Below are 21031 nucleotides of genomic sequence, written 5' to 3'. Positions count from 1 at the left end.
ATCTTATGTTACGAAAGGTTTTAATGCGCATGTTTTTTTGTTTTTTTTATCCCGTTATGTTGATCTTATATTGTATTAGGAAAGGTTTCAGTGACTTTTTTTTTCCCCCTATTACTGTGTTGGATCTCATAATACGAAAGGTTTCTCTAGTTACGTATTTTTTTTTATTAATTTATTAAATCTTACTGTATATTTCGAAAGGTTTCTATACTTTCTCTCTCTCTCTCTCTCTCTCTCTCTCTCTCTCTCTCTCTCTCTCTCTCTCTCTCTCTCTCTCTCTCTCTCTCTCTCTCTCTCTCTCTCTCTCTCAGAATCTATTCGATGTTATATTATGAAAGGTTTCAGTACTTATGGATTTTCTAAGAGTCTAAAAGGGATCCAAGACGGTGGAGCACTTCGGAGTCACTGTAAGGAAATAGGAAACTGCTCCCGAGACTTGACATTTGTGTTATCTGTTATCTGATGCCTTCCTTGATGATATGCGAGTTCGAAGCTGAAGTAAGAGAGAGCAAAAGTAAAGTGAAGGAAACCCAACCCTTGAGGAAATGAAAGACAAGAACAGTGGTATTAGTCCTCAGTGATATATTTACTTGTTTCCTTGTGCCTGTGCCACGCCTGTATTAAAAGTGAGTGTGGTGTGAATGTTGGAGGTTGTCTTCAAACGTCAAAAGGTTTACGAATAATAGAATGTGCAGATATTATATTACACACCAAGGAGTGCCTTCAAGTCTTGCTTAAAAAGAAATTAATAGTTTGAAGTAAATTTATAGTCAAGGTGAATTCAAGAAAGTGAGGTTTGTTATATTATTAATGAAAGTAATATTATTAAAATTTTCAGGTAACTTATTATTCTGATATAATTTGAGAAAGCAACGTTTTGAACGAGAAAGATGTGGAATCTACACCATTTTCTGCAAAGTTTAATTAACTCTGCATTCATAAAACTTCGTACAGGCTTAGCATATTAAAACAAGGAGGTACTTCCATTATAACAATTACTTTTTTCCTCATCTTTTGTTCATCATAAAGTAGTTCCTCCGCACAGAGCATGGTGCTTTTTTTTCACTTATTTTATTTTTAGTATTTTTTTCTGGAGAGGCATACATTGTTTACTGAGAGGAAATATTAACACTACTACTACTACTACTACTACTACTACTACTACTACTACTACTACTACTACTACTACTACTACTACTACTACTACTACTACTACTACTACTCTTTATCTCTCAGTTGCACCAATGACAGCACTGCCCCGCCACTCTGTCCTCAAATGAAGGCACAGGGAGAGAGCGCTGCGCCTCTCCTCCTCCTCCTCCTCCTCCTCCTCCTCCTCCTCCTCCTCCTCCTCCTCCTCCTCCTCCTCCTCCTCCTGTTGATGTCACTGTCAGGAACACTTAATTGCTCATCTCAGCCTCGTGACACTGTCTTAACCCTTTACCCGTGGTGTGTGTGTGTGTGTGTGTGTGTGTGTGTGTGTGTGTGTGTGTGTGTGTGTGTGTGTGTGTGTGGTAAAGTTAACACCAAAGGAATTTTTTTTTCTAACTGTAGGTATAAAACTCTCTCTCTCTCTCTCTCTCTCTCTCTCTCTCTCTCTCTCTCTCTCTCTCTCTCTCTCTCTCTCTCTCTCTCTCTCTCTCTCTCTCTCTCTCTCTCTCTCTCTCTCTCTCTCTCTCTCTCTCTCTCTCTCAAGTGTATTCATTGTTTTGTAATCACTGAAACGCACGCTCCCCCTCCTCCCATGAGAGAGAGAGAGAGAGAGAGAGAGAGAGAGAGAGAGAGAGAGAGAGAGAGAGAGAGAGAGAAAGAGAGTTCCCAATTTAATGAAACACGAACAAATAAAAGTCTTCCTTAGTTTGTTCTGACCTTGAGAGAGAGAGAGAGAGAGAGAGAGAGAGAGAGAGAGAGAGAGAGAGAGAGAGAGAGAGAGAGAGAGAGAGAGAGAGAGAGAGGTACAAATGGTAGAGAAGAAAGAAGAGAGAGAGAAATGCGTAGTAAGAAAGATAAATTTAAAGAGAGTGGACATGACGCGGGGAGAAGGAAAGTTTGAATTTTTTCCCCTTTTTTTTCTGTACCTTTGTCCTGCTTCATTCGGACCCTCTCTCTTCCCCCCTTAAGAAAAAAAAGTGGTACGTTTTATGAATACGAGAAACAGTGAAAAGAAAGAACAAATAAGAAAGAAGAAAGTAGTAGAAAAGTCGACAAGAAAGAGATAGAGTAAAGAAAAAAGTGAAAGAAAATAGTTAAGGTACGTTTTATGAATACGAGAAACGGTGAAAACATGGAATAACTTAGGTAAAAAGAAAAGTAAGAAAGTGAACAGGAGAGAGAGAGAGAGAGAGAGAGAGAGAGAGAGAGAGAGAGAGAGAGAGAGAGAGAGAGAGATGGTAAGTGATGTAAATAAATGAAATAAATGAAACTTGAACAGGAACAACATCATATAAATAAAAGAAGAGGTTAGGAAAGAAAGGAGGATAGAGGAACGAAGGAAAATGAATGAACTGAAGAAATATGAGAATAAAAGGTAAAGAAAGAAAGCAATATGGCGGAAAGGAGCTAAATGATGTAAACAGAAGAAAGAGGATAGTAAAAGAACAACAGATAAACAAGGAGATTAGAAAAGAAGCAAGGAAAGAGAAAAAAGAAGAGAGAATGAAAATCAAGCGAAGAGAAGAAACATGAAGACGAAGAATAACGAATAAATAGATGATGATATTGAAAAAAAGGCGAGGAAGTTGGAGGAAAGGAAAGAAATGAGGCGAAGAGAAGAAAGATGAAGAGAAAAAATAACGAGAAAATAGGAGGACAAATTCAAGAAAGGAAACAAAGTAATGAAAAAAATGTGAATAGGAGGGGGAAAAAAAGGAAGAGAAAGAACTGCTAGGAAAGAGAATAATAAGAGTTTAGAGAAAGAAAATAAGAAGGAACAAGGATGGTAAAGGAGAATAATGAATGGTTGAAAAAAGTTAAAATGAATAATTAAAAAAAAAAGATAATCAAAAGTAAAAAAAAAAGAAAAAGGAAGAAACGAAAGAGGAAAAAAACGAGAGAGAGAGAGAGAGAGAGAGAGAGAGAGAGAGAGAGAGAGAGAGAGAGAGAGAGAGAGAGAGAGAGAGAGAGAGAGAGAGAGAGAGAGAGAGCAATGAAGGTGAGTGGAAACAAAACTGTAGCAAAAAGGACTGCAAAGAATAACAAGGAAGAGAGTGATAAAGAAAAGGAGAGACGAAGAAAGCTTAAGAATGCTGAATGAAGAAGAGGAGGAGGAGGAGGAGAAGAAGAATGCAGATGAAAATGGAGGAGGAGGAGAAGAACACAGATGAAAAGATAGAAAGAAGAGAGGCGGGAAAAAGGAGGAGGAGAATGAGGAGAGAGAGAGAAATAGTAGTAGGAGAAGGAGGAGGAGGTAGAAAAGGGAAACTGAAGAATAATAATGGAAGAGTAAGAGGAAAAAGAAGACGACAAGCAGATGGAATGAGGTGGGAAGGTAAAAATGAAGGAAATGGCCAAATGTGAGACTGCCTGTTATTGCTCCACCATCTAATGTAAAGCAAGGAAATGAAGAAATAGAAAACGACGCAAGAAAATGACAAGGAAAAGAAAGAGAAAGATGAAGAGATGCAAGAGGTAAAGAACAGTGCAGGAGGAGAAGAGAAGTAAGAGAAATAGGAGAAGATATAAGGAAGAAGAGTTGAAGGAGCATTAATGGATAGTAGAAGTAGGAGGAGAAAGAGAAGGAAGAGAAGTAGGAGGTAAAGGAGGAGAGGGTTGGAGGAACATTAGTAGTAGAAGAAGGAGGAGCAGGAGAGAGAGAAAAAGTAGAAGATAGAGGAGAAGAGGGTTGAAGGAGCATTAGCAGTAGTAGAAGGAGGAGGAGGAGGAGGAGGAGGAGGAGGAGGAGGAGGAGGAGGAGGAGGAGGAGGAGGAGGAGGACAGTCATCGAAGGAATTGAGAAGACTCAGAATGGGAGGAACGCGGAGGAATGCCAGAAAGGGAGAGAGGGAGAGGAGACGTGGGAAGGAGGGAGGGAGGGAGAGGAGGGAAGGAAGGAAGGAAGGATAATGTGTTTGGCTGCATCAAAGACTTTCCTACACCTTAATGAGTGCTCATGACGTCACTGCTAGGTGTGGTCCTTCTTTTTCTTTTTTTTTTTTTTTTTTTATACTGTTCAGTGGTTTTGTTTTTTTGGTTGTCTTCTTCTTCTTCTTCTTCTTCTTCTTCTTCTTCTTCTTCTTCTTCTTCTTCTTCTTCTTCTTCTTCTTCTTCTTCTTCTTCTTCTTCTTCTTCTTCTTCTTCTTCTTCTTCTTCTTCTTCTTCTTCTTCTTCTTCTTCTTCTTCTTCTTCTTCTTCTTCTTCTTCTTCTTCTTCTTCTTCTTCTTCTTCTTCTTCTTCTTCTTCTTCTTCTTCTTCTTCTTCTTCTTCTTCTTCTTCTTCTTCTTCTTCTTCTTCTTCTTCTTCTTCTTCTTCTTCTTCTTCTTCTTCTTCTTCTTCTTCTTCTTCTTCTTCTTCTTCTTCTTCTTCTTCTTCTTCTTCTTCTTCTTCTTCTTCTTCTTCTTCTTCTTCTTCTTCTTCTTCTTCTTCTTCTTCTTCTTCTTCTTCTTCTTCTTCTTCTTCTTCTTCTTCTTCTTCTTCTTCTTCTTCTTCTTCTTCTTCTTCTTCTTCTTCTTCTTCTTCTTCTTCTTCTTCTTCTTCTTCTTCTTCTTCTTCTTCTTCTTCTTCTTCTTCTTCTTCTTCTATTGTTATTTGTTTGTTTTTTTCTTTATCGTCGTCATCTTTTCATCTTCATCTTCCGTCTTTTTCCTTCTTATCCATCCTTCATTTTTCTCCTGACACTCCCACAAAAAAACAATGACAAAAACAATGGAACAAGAGGAAATGCTTGAGGAGAAGGAGCAGGAGGTGGTGGAAGAGGAGGAGGAGGAGGAGGAGGAGGAGGAGGAGGAGGAGGAGGAGGAGGAGGAGGAGGAAGAAATGAGGAAGGAAAAGAAAACCAAGAATAAAAAATAAAATGACAAAAATAGTAAAAAGATATCAACTTTTTTTTTTATTTATTTATTCAATATATAACGTTTTTGTCTCTCCTTGTCTTCGTGTGTGTGTGTGTGTGTGTGTGTGTGTGTGTGTGTGTGTGTGTGTTGCCTTATGTACACATTAGCACATTAATAGAGCAAATTAGAGCGAGAGGAAGGAAGAGGAGGAGGAAAAGTGAAAAGGAAGGAAAAACAAAGAGAAAGGAGGAAGCGAGAACAGGAAAGTTTCAGCCTATCACTATTCATCTCTCTCTCTCTCTCTCTCTCTCTCTCTCTCTCTCTCTCTCTCTCTCTCTCTCTCTCTCTCTCTCTCTCTCTCTCTCTCTCTCTCTGACCTGACCTCCTTCCTAACTGCTCCATAGACACGCCTGCATCTCCTTCCCTCTTTCCCTCCTCCTCCCTCCTTCCTACTCCGTTCCTCCTTCCTTCTTCCTCCTTCCTTCCCCCCTCACACGTCCATTATGAGTACCTGAGCAGCCCGTGATCTCATTTTCCTCCTCCTCCTCCGCCTCCTCCTCCTCCTCCTCCTCCTCCTCCTCCTCCTCCTCCTCCTCCTCCTCCTCCTCCTCCTCCTATTCCTCTTCTGTTCTCGTGTTATTTTTTTCTTTTTATTTATTTTTTTTATTTAGTTACAGTCTTGATTTGGTTAATGGGTTTACTTTTAATTGTTCTTTTGTGTTTCTTTGTGTTTTCTTTGTTTCTTTCTTATCCCTTTTTAGTGTTTTCTTTTTATTATCTCCCATTTGTTTTTGTTTTGTTTTTTCTCCTTCATTCGTCACTTCCTGTCTTTCTCTTCAGCTGCTTCTGTGTCCTGTCCTTCATTCTCTCGTCTCCTTATCTCCTCTTACTCATCCTATACCGTTCGTCTCCCTCCTCCTCCTCCTCCTCCTCCTCCTCCTCCTCCTCCTCCTCCTCCTCCTCCTCCTCCTCCTCCTCCTCCTCCTCCTCCTTCACTCTCTCGCCCTACCTTGTTCCATTACTGTACTAATATGTGCATAAGTTAATCGACACACACACACACACACACACACACACACACACACACACACACACACACACACACACACACACACACACACACACACACACACACACACACACACATTCATAATTACTCGCGTTTCTCTCAAGGCGTCCAATAATTAAACTTAAACATGTATATACACACATCCAAATACATACATACATACATACATACATACATACATGCATACATATACATTTCTGTGTCATAAATAATATATGCGAAAGATTTCAGTGCAAAAAAATTCCCAAATATGGGAGTTTGTCTTTCCTCCTCCTCCTCTTCCTTCTCCTCCTGCTTATTCTTCGTTTCCTATTTTCTATCTCCTGCACCATGTTCTCCTCCTCCTCCTCCTCCTCCTCCTCCTCCTCCTCCTCCTCCTCCTCCTCCTCCTCCTCCTCCTGTAAGGCACCTGTGTAGTGGACTTGTATGCAAATTTAGAAGTATTCTCCTTCGTAAAACCCACAATGTTCATGTTGCGTGTGCTTGAAAGAGAGAGGGAAGGAGAGTAAGCAGAGAGTGGGGGGAGAGTGAACGGTGATGGGGGGAGGCAGTAAAAGGTGAAGGGAGGGGAAGAATGACTGGGAGAGGAGGTGAGGAGAGATGGAGAGAGGGGGAGTGAATGGTGATGGGGGCGGAGGCAGTAAAGGGTTAAGGGAGGGGAAGAATGACTGGGAGAGGAGGTGAAGGGAGATGGAGAGATGGTAATGAAGGGGGAAGGGAGAGGAAAATAATGTGTGAAGTGGCGGGAGGAAAGTCAGTCAGTGTTATGGGCTTGAAGAGAGTTTGAAGTGTATAGTATAAGGGAGATGTGTTTGAAGTAAGGGGAGGGAGGAAGGGAGGGAGGGAATGGGTTTGTAGGTGTGGGAAGATGTGTGTGTGTGTGTGTGTGTGTGTGTGTGTGTGTGTATGGTCGGCCAGCTGTGCAAGACACCAGCTGAAGGCACACTTGGATTAGTTACTGTAGTGGTGGTGGTGGTGGTGGTGGTGGTGGTGCTTGTCTGTTACAGCTTGCGTCTCTCTCAACTTTATCTTTCTTCTTCTTCTTCTTCTTTTTCTTGTTCTTGTTCTTGTTCTTGTTCTTGTTCTTCTTGTTCCTCCTCCTCCTCCTCCTTCTTTTCCTCTTCCTCCTCCTCTTCCTCCTCCTCCTCCTCCTCCTCCTCCTCCTCTTCTTCCTCCTCCTCCTCCTCCTCCTCCTCCTCCTCCTCCTCCTCCTCCTCCTCCTCCTCCTCCTCCTCCTCCTCCTGCAAGCAATTTTTTTTTCTCCTGCTTTATTTTTCATTTCCATAACACACTATGCAAAATATAGGACGCAATATTAATCTCTCTCTCTCTCTCTCTCTCTCTCTCTCTCTCTCTCTCTCTCTCTCTCTCTCTCTCTCTCTCTCTCTCTCTCTCTCTCTCTCTCTCTCTCTCTCTCTCTCTCTCTCTCTCTCTCTCTCTCTCTCTTTTAAAGCCATTTTAACGTTATACATCTGCAAATGCACTCGTGAGTTTTTATATACGACATGAGAACAGCTGACACATAGATGACACATGTGGCGGCGATGTGTCATTGCTACAGACAAGTGTACACAGTTGACAGTGGCTCACCGTGATGCGGCTGTCACTTGCAGGTTTGCTCTAGATACCGCAAGCTACGTTCACTCAGTAACGTGCTTTATGGGGTAAGAAGGTGACACACTAAAGGAGAAGTAAGTGTGTCTGTGTGTGTGTGTGTGTGTGTGTGTGGAAATGTTTGTTGTGTATTATGCTTGTTTGTCTATTTGTGGATCTATCTGCCTGCATTTTTACCTGTCTGTCTGTGTATCTATATGTATCAATGTATGTGTCAGTCTATGTATATCAATTAGTTTATCCCCCAACCTAAGCTAACGTAACCTACTTATCTCTCAGTGTCTGTCAGTTTGTATATTTCTATCCTATATGTGTGTTTATATCTACTTGTCTTCTCTTCCTCACTCCCTCTCCCTCTCCCTCATTCCCTCCCTCACTCAAGAGAAAAACATTCATCCATACATACAGACAAAGGAGATTACCATTGCACGGCTTGGACAATAGCTCGTAATGAAGACAGGTATCACTTTTACCTTCCCTAATCACTCTGCCGGTTCTCGTAATCCTCCCTTCCTCAGTGTATTGCTGCTTGTGTGGAAAATTGTAGTATCTTTTCTGGTACCGCTTTGCATTATAATTGTTTCCCTCATCTTTGGTCAGGTCTGGCTTGGCTTGGTCTCTCTCTCTCTCTCTCTCTCTCTCTCTCTCTCTCTCTCTCTCTCTCTCTCTCTCTCTCTCTGCTTTGTTTTTTGTTATCTTTATTTTTTCTCACTATTTTATTTCTCACTTATTGCATTCGTAGAGAGAGAGAGAGAGAGAGAGAGAGAGAGAGAGAGAGAGAGAGAGAGAGAGAGAGAGAGAGAGAGAGAGAGAGAGAGAGAGAAATACCAATCGACTGCCCGTGTGTGTGTGTGTGTGTGTGTGTGTGTGTGTGTGTGTGTGTGTGTGTGTGTGTGTGTGTGTGTGTGTGTGTGTGTGTGTGTGTGTGTGTGTGTGTGTGTGTTTACCGTATATCTCCACCCTTCACTAATCAATTAATATATGCACTGCTTCCCATTACATTCACCTCACCACTCACTCACACGCCCTGACCCTTGCTGGCCTGGCTGGACCTCATAGCGTTCCTCTTTGCGTGTGTGCCTTGTAAATGAAGAGTATTGGTGAGAAGTGAGAGGTGAGAAGGTAATGTTGCAGTAGTTTTTTTTTGTGGAGTGTTCATTGTTTTTATTTTTATTTTTTTCTCGTACTTGGTGCTCAAATGTAAGTGTTATGAAGTTGAATTCTTATTTTTGTTTTGTTTTGTTTTTTTGTTTGTTTTTATTTTGTGCTTTATTCATTGTTGGGCGTTTAAATTTCTCATTGTATTATTTTTCCTGATTTTTTTTTTTTACATTTTTTTTTCATTTTTTTCATTTTTTTTATCTATTTATTTTGTATGTTAGTGAGTCAGGTAGTTAATCGTCTAGTTATGTATTAAGTTACTTTAGTTTATCTTTATTTAGGGTACATCTCTGATAATAGTAACTATGATGGTGGTAATGATGGTATTAATACTACTATTACTGCTGATACTACTACTACTACTACTACTACTACTACTACTACTACTACTACTACTACTACTAATAATAATAATAATAATGTCCCCGTGTGGCCAGGCGGGGTTGCGTCTTTAAAAGTGCTGATGAGATGCTAATTACTTGACTTAAAAATGGATACCGCTTTTTAAGTTTATGGGGCCCTATACGTCACTCCTTCCTTCCTTCCTTCACTCCTTCATGCCTTCCTCCTTCGTTCGTTCGTTCGTTCGTTCGTTCATTCCTTCCTTTTTTCCTTCCTTTCCTCCTTCCTTCCTTCCTTCCTTCACTCGTTCCTTCTTTCCTTCCTCCTTCGTTTGTTCGTTCGTTCCTCCCTTCATTCCTTAATTCCCTCCCTCCCTCCCTTCCTCACTCCCTGGTATATCTACAAATAAATCTTAGATAACGCAGTAACGTGCACACTCCCAGCAGTCCAGAGTGCTTAGAAATGAGAGAGGAATAGTAAATGTTTGTAGACTCTAGAACTCTGTCTGCATCTGTCTTTTTTCCCTCTTATATCTGGAGAAGAATTTCAAGACACCTCTAAACCTGCATTGGCTCTTTCTTTAGTATTAAATGTTATATGAGAAAGGAAATTGGTGTTACTTCAATGTGTTTCCATCTCCTGAATTTCCTTTTTGTCTTTGGGTCTTCCTGTGCATTAAAAAAAGAAAAAAAAAACTGGAAATGACTATAGTGTGCATCCCAGCCCTTGGTCATCAGTGCAGCAGCGTTAATCCCACGCGTCGTTACCTTCATCAGCTCTCCAGTGTTTGTGTTTCTTCCCAGGCGTTGTGTTTCTCCGCCTCAGTCACTCATCGCCTGACTCGCCTCTCTCTTGTTGCTTTCTTGGGGAGCTTTATCTGTGCTGTTATCCTCCTCACCAACTGACTGCCTTTGTTTCTGCTTTCTCTCTCTCTCTCTCTCTCTCTCTCTCTCTCTCTCTCTCTCTCTCTCTCTCTCTCTCTCTCTCTCTCTCTCTCTCTCTCTCTCTCTCTCTCTCTCTCTCTCTCTCTCTCTCTCTCTCTGCGTAATTATCTATGTTTGTGTTTGACTGTCATTTCGTCTGCATATCTTATCTGTCTGTATCTGTTTGTTTCTGTCTGTCTGGCTGTTTGGCTATATGTAAATATATATGTATGTATGTATGTATGTATGTATGTATGTGCACTAATGGATGGTAGCGGTCGGACTTAAAAACTAAGCTCGATTTCATTCTTTTCCTTTCCTGTTTTCTTTTCAGTCATCAGTCATGTCTACCTAATCCCTCTCACCCTCTTCCTCCCCCCGCCGCCTTCCTGCTGCGGTTGTGCCTTCCTCCTCCGTCTCCAGGGGCGTCTTGAATCCCACGGTACTGATACAAGTGGAGCCGGTTCCATCTTTCTTTGTTTTCATCACCGTTAGTAAAAAGTTTGATGTGGGATACTGGAGATAGGAAGTATTTGATTTAGAAGTAACGCGTTATTGACCAAAAGATTATTATTATTATTATTATTATTATTATTATTATTATTATTATTATTATTATTATTATATTATTATTTTATTTTATTTATTTATTTATTTATTTATTTTATTTGTTTTTGCTTACAACAACTAAGTTAGCATACGACCAACTAGTCACTTGTGTGATTACCATTTTTATGTGTTTTCGTGACTCTGTTGATATATTTGCCAATGATAAACACTGCACTATGCATTGTAGGGTAAAAGGCATTGGTTATACGCGTTTTACTGCACTTTTAATTGATGATCTTTTGTTTTGTTTTAACTTTTTTTTTTTTTTTTTGAGGATAATGTCTTGCCATCCGACTGTTTTTTTTTTTTTTTTTGTGTTTCCGACGGCGACTTTGGGACAGATTATGGTCGTAAGCAAGGTATACCAGTGTGCTTGTTGCATTAGCCTTTCCTGCTGCTGATTATGATACTATGACTAACAGTAGTAGTAGTAGTAGTAGTAGTAGTAGTGAAGCATTTCAGTGGGCATTTTTTTTATTAGATTTTTGTTGCCCTTGGCCAGTATCCTTCCTACATAAAAAAAAAAAAATAACAATTCCAATTATCTAATTCATATTGGCTGGCAGTGTGTAAGGGGTGGATACAATGAAGTAACAGTAAAGTCGAACACTTCCCTCGCTACCTTGTCTTATTTAATTACCTATCTGTCTACAAAGTGTATCTCTCACGTGTTTCCTTCCCAAGAGTACCCGACACGCTACTACACAAACTTAATTCCACTGAGGGGGCGAAGTAATACCTGCGTCTGAGGAGCGGCAGAGGCGTGGCATGAGAATTGTACAGAACTGAGTGAGTCTTCGCCACAGACACGCCAGCTGGAAGGGATCAGAGCGACGGCTGGCTTAGATACTGCCTGGCCACTCTCTCCCTTCCCTCACTCCCTCCCCTCTCTCCTTTCCCTCTCCCCTTTCCCTCTTCCTCTCTCCCTTTTCTCATCCATCTTGTCCATCTTTTTCTTCTGTCATTTATCCTTCCTTCCATCATTCCTTTCACGGTGAAGGGTGAAATGCGTGTTTTTCTTTTTCGTGGGTCTGGAGAGAGAGAGAGAGAGAGAGAGAGAGAGAGAGAGAGAGAGAGAGAGAGAGAGAGAGAGAGAGAGAGAGAGAGAGGTGGTTATACATACATATATATACATACATACATACGGACAGACATATAGAAGAGAGCAGAAAGACTTGGACAAGATGCAAAAGATGGAAGAAAGTAAGGAGGAGGAGGAGGAGGAGGAGGAGAATGACAAACTTCCATATTTGGGAAACTTTTAGCACTAAAGTCTCGCATATATTATGTATGACCCGGAAATGTATATGTGAACGTCTGTGTATGTTTGTTTGTATGTATATATATGTATGTATGTATGTATGTATGTATGTATGTACTCACTGAAGGTCTTGAGAGAAACGTGTGTATGCACCTTTCTCAGAACATTGTGTGTGTGTGTGTGTGTGTGTGTGTGTGTGTGTGTGTGTGTGTGTGTGCTCGATTAACTTGTGTACATATTAGTACAGTAATGGAACAAGGTAGGGCGAGAGAGTGGAGAAGAGGAGGAATGGGTAGAGGAGGAGGAGGAGGAGGAGAGGAGTGGAAGAAGAGAAATAAGAGGAGATAAGGAGGCGAGGGGAGGAAAGAAGGGAAATGGATGCAGCTGGAGAGAAAGACAGGAAGTGATATAGGAAGGAGAGAAGTGGATGAAGAGGATAAAATAAAGAGAGAGAGAGAGAGAGAGAGAGAGAGAGAGAGAGAGAGAGAGAGAGAGAGAGAGAGAGAGAGAGAGAGAGAGAGAGTAGCTGTATTATACGTGCCAAAAGCTTCACATCTTGCCAACTGTCATCTTAAACTTGCACCTTAAACCCAGTCCTCCTCTCTAGGTACACCCCAGCCATCTCCCCATGATACACTGCACCCACCTTGTCACGGCGCCAGTTGCACTTTGTTCCCCTCATGCTTGTTACTGTCAGAATTATTACCCTCTTAACCCACTTGCCCTACTACTGTCATTGGGTGGCTGGTTGATAGAGTGATGGATGTGTGGGTGTTTACTGTCACCATTAGGAAGTTTTGTCACGATACGATGTGTTATTAATTACTGAAATACGAGACAGCAGCGCCAGAAGCAATGCATGAAATCTTTATAAGCATCTATAAGAAAATATGGAAGGAAAAGGAATATATTTCGTTATTTTTTACTTATTTCAAAGGTTGGTGGTGGCTGTAGAACAAGTAGAAGTGTCTCAGAGTGATCAGTAATTAAGGAAAGGTGTACCAAATACGTAGCCATCAAAGGGTTAACTAAGTTCAGATAATAACTAAGAATTGGATAATGAAGCAAAGTTGGATAACGAGCTGAAATCTGGGACAATTGATTGAAGGGAAGGGAGGGTGAAGAAGGAAGTTGATGGCTAACAGACTGGAGAGGGAACAAAAGGGAAGAGGAAGAGAGAGAGAGAGAGAGAGAGAGAGAGAGAGAGAGAGAGAGAGAGAGAGAGAGAGAGAGAGAGAGAGAGTTGGTGGCGAGGACTGGGGGACATGGGACGTGAGTTTTCCATTATTCATGTGTGTGTTGTGAGCGAGGTGGAGCAAGCCGGGGAGGACTGGAACAAATAGGAACAAAACTAACGGTGCTAAATATAACATTGTCCCCGCGAGCCAGGAATGCGGGAATGACAAGCCATCGCAAGAAAAAAAAAAAAAAAAGAGGGAACAAAAAAAGTAAATATCCGAACAAAAGAGGAATTTAAAGGGAATAGCTGTACATTTATTTATTCATTTACTTCCATGGATTAAAAAAAAAAAACAAAGGCGAAAATGGAGCCAGTTTAGGGACAAACATTACTCGTATTCCACTTTGCAATGGAGATGGCATGCAGGTCACGGTACACGCAGGTCAGGAAGAGGTCAACGTCCGCCCGCTTGACCTGTGTGACCTGCGCTAGATAATGATTTGTGGCTAGTCTTGTTATTTGTGGAATGATGCAACTTTGTATCTGGTTATGTTTTACGTCTCTCTCTCTCTCTCTCTCTCTCTCTCTCTCTCTCTCTCTCTCTCTCTCTCTCTCTCTCTCTCTCTCTCTCTCTCTCTCTCTCTCTCTCTCTCTCTCTCTCTCCCCCATGGTCAGCTTTCCGTACATATAAAGAACGCTTCAGAATTTTGCAGTGTCGTGTCAAGCTCACCCGAAATATCGTTGCATTGTGCCGCCTCGCGATTCTTTCCTTTGACATTTTCTTCCACCATTTTTCTTTGCCTTCTCTTCCTTTCTTCACATTTTTCTTCTTGATCCTTTTCCTTCGCCTTGCTCTCCCTTCTCTTCTCTCATTCCCTCCCCTTTTTAAACGCTCCCTCTGTCTCCTTTTGCTGCCCTGATGATGGATGGACTGCAGGACACACTGTCTTGCCTGCAGAGTGCCTTACGCCTGGCAGGTGGTGGCGCTCTTGGTCAGGGAGGAGAGGGGGTGCGCTAGGAGGTGGAGGTGAAGTTGAAAGGCTGGCTAGGGAGAGAGGGAGGGGGAAGGGAGGAAGAAGGCACAAGAGGCGGCTCAAGGAAGGGAAAAGAGGAAGAGAGAGTCAGGAGACGAGATTTTAAGATTTAGTTTGTGTGTAGAGAGAGAGAGAGAGAGAGAGAGAGAGAGAGAGAGAGAGAGAGAGAGAGAGAGAGAGAGAGAGAGAGAGAGAGAGAGAGAGAGAGAGACCATAAAAAAATCCTATTCGCTATCACTAATTTCGTATTTTCTTGTTTTAAAATATACAAGTGTTTTAAAATAGCACCCAGTCTTACCTACGAAACGCCCCACCTATTGACTCACGCGCCATCTAGCGGTCACGAAAGAATTCAGAACCTGCTCCACCACTGACACACTTCCTCCCCCTGCCGTGCCCTCACTCCCATCGTGCTTATCTCTCTCCGCCACCATCCCGTCACTGTCACTCACAACGGCCAGCAGGGTTAGACAAACACGCCCAGCTGCCCTCCTTCCGTCACACACACACACACACATACACACACACACAGAATCTTCCCCTGTCTTTACCTGGCACTTCAATATTTTATCTGTTATTTTTTGTTAGTTATTTTCTGAGGTAGATTGCCGTTTCTGACTGGTGGTATTCAAAACAAGTGGAATGAATGGTAATGAGTGTGTAAATTTAGAATGAACTTGAATGAAAAAAAAAATAAATAAATAGAAATAGAAAATAAACACAAATACTGGGGAATGAATTGAATTATAGCTGGAAACGATGGCTGGAAATCAATATAATTATAACGGAGGATATATGAGAGAGGGATACTGGTAAAATTAATCGAATAAATTGTATATATAAAAAAAATGAAGAAGAAATATACATACAATACATTTTTAAGCTGGAATGAGGGAGGCAGCCACAGTGAAGCGAAACCAATGAAAAAAAATTGTGCATGTAAACGGATAAAGGTTGGTGTTTTATTTGAAATGAAAGGGAGTCGGGGGAAATAATTTAATATCAGGGTCAGTAAACGTTTTGGCTTCTTTTTCAATTAATGTAGCATGTTTTCAATGAATGTGGCATGCTTCCTTCTCCCCATACGTATGTACAAGGGTGGCCTGTCATGATAACCGTGTGGTGTGTAATGGTGATAGATTCTTCATGTACAGGCTGATATAAAAGGAAACTGGATTGACTTTAAACATGGAAAAAAATAAAATAAATAAATAAATAAATAAATAAATATAAAAATAATGAAATAGTAACTGATCCTCTATTCCTTCCTTCATAAAAATGTGTATGTATGTATGTATGTATGTATGTATATTTAGCAATGAATACTTCCTATATTTCTACCATGCATATTCATGTACACTTTTTATTTCGGATCCTGTTTACGAAAAAAATAAATAAATAAATAAAAAATAAATAAGATCCTAAACTTAGTAAACTGAACTTTGCCATCCGTATTGAAATGAAACTAATGGTGTGGTGCGGAAAGACAAAATTGTGTATATTTGTGATTGTATTTATGGAACCGCCTTGGTTAAAGCTTCCTGTTTACTGATGCAGGAGGCAGTGCTTGAATTTGCTTTTATTTAGGAAGCTTGGTTCAGATTAAATGCAAGACGAATAAGAGGATGCCAGGTAATGCAAGACGAATAAGAGGATGCCAGGTAATGCACATATCAATGAACTCTGCTTTGTTGCGATTTTTGTGCGTTAATTATTTATGACTACAGGACGAACTTGAAGATATATTATTGAAGGAAATCCATAGCTTGAATGTTTAATGTTACGATATTCCCTTTCTGGTGATTTTGCATTTAATATTCATGATTACGTGATGAATATTCAAGACACACTGATGTATTTTGTTTTCTTAAAAATAAATATATTTCCTGACATATTAAAACATACGCAGCGAAATAACAAACACTGCAAGGATTGACTGACTTCTAGCTAGTAAGAAATAGTATTCATGATTACGCACTGAATATTTAGGAGACAATAATGTATTCTGTAAAAAAAAAAAAAAAAAAAAAAAAAAAAACATTTCCTGACATATTCAAACATACGTGGCAATATAATACAAACCATTATAACTGAATGACTCTTAACTAAAAAAGAAATAATGACCCTTGTGCTTTATTTATTACACAAGTTACGTATTCCCTTACGAAAATCCTCAACGTTTATGGGTATTATGAAATGGGTTTTATTACTAACGATTCCTCAGTTGCGGCAAGCTAGAGACATTCCACACAGTACTCAAGATATTAATACATTTCTCTTCTCATTTACTGTCCAAGGTACGCCCGATGAACCTAACCAGTATACTGCCAGGAGGAGGAGGAGGAGGAGGAGGGAGGAGAAAAATATAAAAGGAGTAAGATTTAGAGGAAGGAAAGAAGTTGAGGTGAAGACGTGATATATGATCATTGAGGAGGAAAAGAAATTAGAGACGACGCTGGAAAGAATTGAACGTTACAGAGAAAGAAAAGCAAATGAAATTCAGAGGAGACAAATTAATGTTGAGACTCTCCAGTGAAAGCTAACTTAATTCTCTCTCTCTCTCTCTCTCTCTCTCTCTCTCTCTCTCTCTCTCTCTCTCTCTCTCTCTCTCTCTCTCTCTCTCTCTCTCTCTCTCTCTCTCTCTCTCTCTCTCTCTCTCTCTCTCTCTCTCTCTCTCCAGTAATAGCCACTCCTCCTCCTCCTCCTCCTCCTCCTCCTCCTCCTCCTCCTCTTCCCGTTACCTAATACTGTTGCGTAACCTCATTATATCGTCATTATAAGACAGTATAGACACTCCCATCATCATTAGCGGTGAGGGGAATGGTGAGTGAGGGCAGCAGTAATGGAGGTAGTGGTGGTGGTGGTGGTGGTAGTGGTGATGGTGGTGGTGATGGTTGAAATGAGAAGTTATAGACGAAAAGGACCGTGAAGGAGTGTACTGTGTTATAATGTAAGGGAAAGTACTATTTTTTTTATATATCTATCTTTTTTACTTTTATTTTTTTATTTATGTTTTTTTGTTCCCGTTGTTATTTTTCTCTTTCGTAATTATTGGTTTATTTCGATTCTATTGTCTGATTTTTACTTCTTTGTTTCCCTCCTTTCTTTTTTTCTTTCTTTTTCTTTTTTTTTTTACCTGTGCCTCTCTCTCTCTCTCTCTCTCTCTCTCTCTCTCTCTCTCTCTCTCTCTCTCTCTCTCTCTCTCTCTCTCTCTCTCTCTCTCTCTCTCTCTCTCTCTCTCTCTCTCTCTCTCTCTCGTATTGATTCATTCATATGTATATTCAGGAATGGAAAAAAAATTTGTTCATGAATACTTTGAAAAGACATGCGGATATTTTTCATTCTTTATTACTCTCTCTCTCTCTCTCTCTCTCTCTCTCTCTCTCTCTCTCTCTCTCTCTCTCTCTCTCTCTCTCTCTCTCTCTCTCTCTCTCTCTCTCTCTCCCCCCTCCCCTTGTTATTTAGGCAGAGATACCAATCAATCTTCTCCAAACAAATCGTTGAGGTGTATTTTCCGCTTCAAGACACTTCGCGTCCTTGTTTTGTTTGCATGTCTGTCTGTCTGTCTGTTGATCTATGTTTGTCTGTTTGTCTTTGTCTGGTCTATTTTCGTGTGTGTGTGTGTGTGTGTGTGTGTGTGTGTGTGTGTGTGTATTCTTTTTCTTTGACAAATTGTAATCGATTACCTAACGTCGTGTAAGAAAATAACTAGATCGAATCAAAAATAGAGAGAGAGAGAGAGAGAGAGAGAGAGAGAGAGAGAGAGAGAGAGAGAGAGAGAGAGAGAGAGAGAGAGAGAGAGAGAGAGAGAGAGAGACAGACAGAGACAGAGAGAGAGAGAGAGAGAGAGAGAGAGAGAGAGAGAGAGAGAGAGAATTCTGGGACGTAAATATTAATAATAACAAAAAAAGGTATATTGGAAGATTATATTTTTTCTTTTTTTTTCTTTTCTTGTCTTTCCTTTCCTTCTTTACTTTTTCACTGAGGTCATTACTTACTTATTAAAGACATTACTTACCTTCTTACTTAACACATTATTTACTGGCTGACTCACTCTTTTTTTCCCTGTTCTTTAATTAATTCGTTACTGTAATCATTCACCTACTAACACACTTACATATGATAATGAATGTTAAAGGTATTACTTACATATTTACTGACACCTTCATCCACGTCACTCGCAAACTCACCTGTAAAGAGAAAATAAAACACATATAATTAACTTTTACACGTCAAATAAATCTCTTAAAATAAAAGAATTACAAAAATATATTATACAGGTAAACATGATGATAAGTTCACCAGCATGCCCCGCCACCACTCACCTCCACTGGTTACTCCTTCCCCTTAAACTTTCAACCCCCTGATCAGCTGACAATCTCCTTATGTTAGTCACTGCTACCTTTCGCTTCTATAACCATCAACGTGTGACGGACCTTAGAGAAGTGACGGGTAGGAAATAAAAATCATATATTTAATGGACATGTCTATCCACAATCTTAACGAAACATAATGATAAATTCTCAGCAGACCAGGTTAGACATTGAGAGAGTGAGAGGACACGAATACAGTGGTAGTGTGTTGGGTTACGTGACCGCAAACCATGACTGGATATGAGTTAGGGAGTGACAGGTGAGTGAAGGTGAGTGTGGCACAGAGGGAGGGAGGGAGAGGTGAGTGTGTGACAGAGATGGGTCAGGCAGATTAGTGTAGGCTGTCGACGCATATAGGTTATCAATAGCGATACGATAAGCGAGTGTGTAGGACGAGAGAGAGAGAGAGAGAGAGAGAGAGAGAGAGAGAGAGAGAGAGAGAGAGAGAGAGAGAGAGAGAGAGAGAGAGAGAGAGAGAGAGAGAGAGCACATAAATTGAAAAACGGATGAGAAGGAAAGATGATAAAACGTAAAATATATTAAGACAAAAAACAAGCCTGTGGAGAGAGAGAGAGAGAGAGAGAGAGAGAGAGAGAGAGAGAGAGAGAGAGAGAGAGAGAGAGAGAGAGAGAATTACATATGCACCCCACTTAATATTTTCTTTCTCTACATCACCAGTATAAAAAAAAGAAAAAAAAAAACAGTGGCAGAATACGAAGAACATAAACACGAATATTCACGCGGCACTGAAGGTGAACACAAAGAAGGTGTGATTCAACCTGACTTAATTTTTTTTCACTATAAAATTGCTTTGTGAAGAATAATGTTGCCGGTGTTTTCTTGTGATGGTGGTGGTGATGGTGGTAGTGGTGGTGCTGGTGTTGATGGAAGTAGTTGTTGTAGCTGTAGTAGTAGTAGTAGTAGTAGTTGTAGTAGTTGTTGTTGTTGTTGTGGTAAATACAGTAAATGTTATTGTTGTTCCTATTGATGTTGTTGCTGCTGTTGTAATACTAGTAGCAGCAGCAGTAGTAGAAACATTAATAGCCGTGGATACAGCAGTTATCATAATAAAAGAGGATCGCAAGACTCATAAAAAGTTGCCACAGAACAATAAACATGGTCTCACTACTTTTTTAAATAGACCACGATAACTCTACGGTCTAAAGCACCCCATAAACCACCAGGCATCCATCCACGCAACCATCCATACGCTTAAATAATAATAATAAAAAAAAAAAAAGATAGGAATGAGTTTTGGAATAGAGTGGTAGATGAATGGAATAGACTCAGTAATCAGGTTGTTAGTGCAGAGTCATTAAAGCGCCTTAAAAAAATCAGATATAGTGTTGTATGAGGATGATAGATGTAAACAGGTAGATATGTTTCATTACGGGACTGCTACGTGTAGGTCTGATGGCTTCTCACAGCTTCCATTATTTTCTTATATTTTTATACAGTGACACTTTGAAAACACTCACCTATATAATGAACAGTCTTAGTCTATTCATCAAGAGACTGAAGTGGACTGGTGATCTGTGTAGGTTGGTGTTTTGTAAGAATATGTTGCCTATGAGTGCTTTGAGTCTGTCTTTCTTTTCCCCCTTCAGTTCGTGGTTGAATTAAGAGACCCAGCCGTGTATGGAAGGCCTGAGCTGTACGAGACTTGAGTGTGGTGGGCTGAAAAGACTGTTTGTGACGTCCATTCTTTTCTTTAAGTAGGTCTTGATTTCGTAACTCATGTACACACACACACACACACACACACACACACACACACACACACACACACACACACACACACACACACACACACACACACACACACACACACACACACACACACTTAAAATAAATTATATTGAGAAAGGGGGAAGATCAACGAAAAGAAGAGCTATGATGACGAAGTGGTGGTGGTGCTGGAGGTGGTGGTGGTAATAGTCTCGAAATCTCAATTCCTTGTTGTGAACCCTGCACGCTAAGAATAAGAACCTTTGACTCTGAGCAACGAAGCTTCAGTATTGCCATTTTTACCATTTAAAGGCGAGGTCGTGACAAAATTACTTCTGTTGATAAATTTCTGTAACCTAACGATCTTACTGAGGAAGACATGATTACAGCTTCTAAAATGAATTAATTACTTGATGTGTTACTTGGAAATTGTATTCTTAACCTGCACCTTGCCTTTTTTGTTAACCCTTTCACTACGATACGAGATTATTAACAGCCCGAAAAGTTGTGCATGGAATCATTACAACCATCTATAAGGGAGAAAGGCATGAAAGAGAATAGGTTTTGCAATTTCTATTCAGTTTAAAGATTGCAGGTGGCTGTAGAAGAAGTAAAGGTGACTTAGAGTAATTAGTAATCAAGGAAAGATATAGCAAATAGCAATCGGAGGGTTTAATTAAGCTTGATATACTATAACAGGCCTCTCCTCCGCGTGTGTCGTGTTACTGTACTGCCTCGTTGTGTGGGGA

At 40.3% G+C, this 21031-nt stretch overlaps 1 long non-coding RNA gene across 1 annotated transcript in view; it reads left to right on the top strand.

Annotated features, from left to right (window-relative positions):
- The window catches only part of LOC135104132 (uncharacterized), a 126315-nt gene extending 105932 nt beyond the window's left edge, over positions 1-20383 (top strand). The window contains exon 3 of the long non-coding RNA XR_010270313.1: positions 20162-20383. This is a non-coding gene — a long non-coding RNA (uncharacterized LOC135104132). The remainder of the gene's footprint in view (positions 1-20161) is intronic.
- Positions 20384-21031: the final 648 nt, after the last annotated feature.

The sequence above is a fragment of the Scylla paramamosain genome, chromosome 10 (genome assembly GCF_035594125.1).
Source record: "Scylla paramamosain isolate STU-SP2022 chromosome 10, ASM3559412v1, whole genome shotgun sequence".
In the NCBI taxonomy this organism is placed as follows: Eukaryota; Metazoa; Arthropoda; class Malacostraca; order Decapoda; family Portunidae; genus Scylla; species Scylla paramamosain.
The sequence above is the reverse complement of the archived record's forward strand: the minus strand, read 5'-3'. Positions and strand labels throughout refer to the sequence as shown.